Genomic DNA, 3,950 nt, shown 5'->3' with positions numbered 1-3,950 from the left:
TGACCCTACGGAAACCGGAAGCAAAGATTGTGACTCTCACGACTCCTCAAGGGGAAGAGTGGCGTCTCTGCAGTCTCACAACCGGTGCCTGAGCTTCCCTCTAAGATCCCAGGAGTGTGGGCTGAAGGCAACCCACGAGGCCTGGCCTGAAACATACCACCTGTGGTTGTGGAACTGAAGTCGAGGCAGAGCTCACCCAACAGAGACCATACTTTATCCCTCGCGAGGCACGGATCGGGATCCAAAAACAGCTGGAGAGACTTTTAAAGTATGGGATCCTCCGGCCGTGCCAGTCACCTTGGAACACGCCCCTCTTGCCTGTCCAAAATCCAGGCACAGATGACTCCCGGCTGGTTCAGCACCTGCAGGCAGTCAACCAGGTAACCGTCACCATGCACCCAGTGGTCCCAAGCCCCTCTACACTTCCGGGGCTCATTCCTGCTGAAGCCACCTTCTTGTCCTGTTTGGACCTCAAGGATGCCTTTTTCTGCATCCACCTGGCCCCCCAGAGCCAGCTGGTCTTTGCCTTCCGATGGGAGGATCCTGAAAATGGTGACACGGGCCAATTAACTTCGACCAGGTTGCCTCAGGGTTTCAAAAACTCCCCAACCGTTTCCGGCACTGCATTTGCCTCTCACTTGGAAGCCTTCCCCGCAGACCAGCATGACTGTCCCGCTTCAGTACGCGGATGACGTGCTGGCTGGGAGGTCCCGGGAGGGCTGCATGGAAGGGACTCAGCAGCTCCTTCCCTCCTATGGAAAACCAGTTACAAGGTCTCAAGGCAAAAGGCCCAAGTCTGTCAGGAAAAGGTGAAATATCTTGGCTTCCACCTGTCCCGGGGGCAGTGCCAGCTCGGCCCAGAGAGGAAGCAGGCCATCTGCTCGATCCCGGCCCCGAACCCTGGTGCCAGGTCCGGGAGTTTCTCAGGCTGCACGTTTCTGAAGGATCGGGATAACTAACTTTTCAGTCCTGGCAAAACCCCTCTGTGAGGGGGGAAGAGAGGGAGCCCCTGATGTGGGAATCAGGACAGCAGAAGGCCTTCGAGGAAATAAAGCGAGCCCTTACTAATGCACCTGGTTTAGGGCTCCCAGACATGACCAAGCCTTTCCTTCTGTGTGTCTGTATTGGCTGGTATTGCAGGGGGAGTCCTAACTCAGTTGTTGGGGTCATGGCATCGCCCAGTGGCATATCTCTCCAAGCAACTTGACTCGCCCAAGGCTGGCCCCGCTCCCCTCCCCGGCCTACGGGCACCGGAAGCCATGGCCCTCCTGGTATCTGAAGGCTGACAAGTTAACTATGAGACAGGAATTGACAGTCTGAGTGCCACATTCAGTATTGACGTTAGTGCAGTAAAAGGGACAATACTGGCTAACCAACGCCGGGATGGTCATATATCAGGGAATGCTATGTGAGAAGCCACACGTTCACCCAGAAGTAGTGTGAACCCTGAACCCCACAACCCTACTGCCTGTCGGGCCGGGCCAGCCAGACCTTGACTGCATTGCAGTCATGGATGAGGTGTTCTCCACTTGAGGGAGACTTGAGGGATCAGCCCCTCAAAGACGCCGACACTGAATATTTCACTGATGATAGCAGTTTTGTAAAGAGGGGAGAGTGTCTTGCAAGTTATTCTGTGGTGACCCTGAATTCTGTCATTGAAGCAGAACCCCTGCCAAAGGGGACTTGGGTGCAAAAGGCAGAGCTAATTGCGCTAACCCGTGCCCTCCCACTGGCGGCAGGGATATGTGTTAATATATACACAGACTCTAAATATGCCTTCACCACCCTCCATGTCCATAGGGCCTTAGATAAAGAGAAGGGTCTAGTAAACTCAGGACGGAAGGACATAAAATATGGTTAGAAAATCCTTGAATTCTTAGATTCTATGTGGGCCCCTAAAAGTGTGGCAGTCATGCATTGCCAGGGACATTAATGGGGAGACACCACGGCTGCACGGGGAAACTGTAAGGCAGACCGAGAGGCGAAGCTAGCAGCTTCCAAAGGAGCAGTGGAATCAACGGCTTTAACCACTGCACTGTTGCTTAACCCGTTGGCGGAATGGGACCCTAATTACTCACACCATGAAAGTATGTGGTTTAAGACTGAAAATGGAAGTTACCTCCCAGGTGGATGGTGGAAATTTGAGACGGGCAAATAGCAATTCCTGAGACCCTGGTTCCAGCCTTTGTCAAGCGGTTCCATCAGGAAACTCACATTGGCCGGACGGCCCTTGAGACAATGTGGAGCCAATATTTCTACCTCCCTCGACTCCTCCATCATAGCCCGGGCGGTATATGAGCAATGTGAAACGTGTGCCCGGAATAATCCACGTCAGGGACCCAAGGCCACTCCCGAGGTGCAGAGTGTCGGGGGGAGCCCAAGTTGAAAATGTGATGGTGGACTTCACGGAGCTCCCCCGGGCTCGGAGCCGTAAATATCTGTTGGTCTTTGTGTGCACTTTCTCACGCTGGGGTGGAAGCCTTCCCTACTCGCACAGAAAAGGCACATGAAGTGGGAAGTAGCCCGACTTCTTCTAAAGGAAATTATCCCACGGTTTGAGGTCCCTTTCACTATGGGATCAGATAAGGGGCCAGCACCCGTGGCTGAGGAGGTGCAGCTGGTGGCAGGAGGGCTAAAGATCACGTGGAGGTCACACGCGGCATACTGACCCCAGAGCTCCGGGAAGGTGGAACAAACGAACCGAACCCTGAAGCTGCAATTAAGTAAACTGTGCCAGGAAACCCACGTGCACCGGGACCGGGTGTTGCCAGAAGTCTTGTTAAGAATCAGGGGGAGAGGGGCGCCTGGGTGGCGCAGTCGGTTAAGCGTCCGACTTCAGCCAGGTCACGATCTCACGGTCCGTGAGTTCGAGCCCCGCGTCAGGCTCTGTGCTGACGGCTCAGAGCCTGGAGCCTGTTTCCGATTCTGTGTCTCCCTCTCTCTCTGCCCCTCCCCCGTTCATGCTCTGTCTCTCTCTGTCCCAAAAATAAATAAACGTTGAAAAAAAAAATTAAAAAAAAAAAAAAAAAAGAATCAGGGGGAGCCCCAGTAAGCAAACGGGCTTTCCCCTTATGAAATCCTTTATGGGCGCCCTCCCCCAACTGTCAAGGGCGTAAGGGGGATTTCAGTGAGATAGGCAGTCTAACCCTGAGGCAGCAGATGCAGCAGACGTTTTGTGGAAAAACAGCCTATACAGTACTTCCTTCAGGCTGGTCAGGGTCATGTGCTGGGGACTATCCGTCCCATCTTTCTTCCTGCTCCCACTTGCCAGCGGGGAACATCTGGGAGTTCAAATGTACAGAGATAGGGAGACTCAAAGGAAGGGGTGTGCCCTGCAGATTGGCAAATGGAAAGATGATGAATGGCCTTCCGTGCATCTAATCCAATATTATGGCCCTGCCACCTGGGCAGAGGACGGGTCCTGGGGCTGCTGCACTCCGACGTACATGCTAAACCGCATAATCAGACTGCAAGCAGTTGTAGAATGTATAACCAATGAAACTGCCAGGGCTCTTAGCTCACTAGCCAAGCAGCAAACCAAAATGTGCAGTGCTATCAAAATTGCTTCGCCTTGGATCACCTGCTTGCTTCTGACGGAGAAGTTTGCGAAAAGTTTAACCTGAGCAACTGCTGCCCACAGATAGATGATGAGAGAAAAGTCATAGAGGAGATCACAAATCAAATGAAAAGGATTGCTCATGTCCCAGTCCAGACCTGGGATGGTTGGAACCCCGGGGAGGTATTGGATGGTTTTCAACTCTCGGGGGATTCCAAACTCTCATGGGAATTACCCTAATTTGGGGAAGGTGCTTAATCTTATCTTGCTTACCTGCCCTGGTTGCACGGTTTGTCTCCAGACTCATTGAGGCCATGGGTGAAAGAAAGACGGCCACCCATATAATGATGTTATGGAAATAGAAATCTCTAAATCAAAATTATGTTCTTTGACC

The sequence above is a fragment of the Lynx rufus genome, unplaced genomic scaffold (genome assembly GCF_022079265.1).
Source record: "Lynx rufus isolate CCGP_SWC_20201006 ecotype Redwood Valley unplaced genomic scaffold, mLynRuf1.p SCAF_14, whole genome shotgun sequence".
In the NCBI taxonomy this organism is placed as follows: domain Eukaryota; kingdom Metazoa; phylum Chordata; class Mammalia; order Carnivora; family Felidae; genus Lynx; species Lynx rufus.
This window is presented reverse-complemented; position numbering follows the sequence as displayed.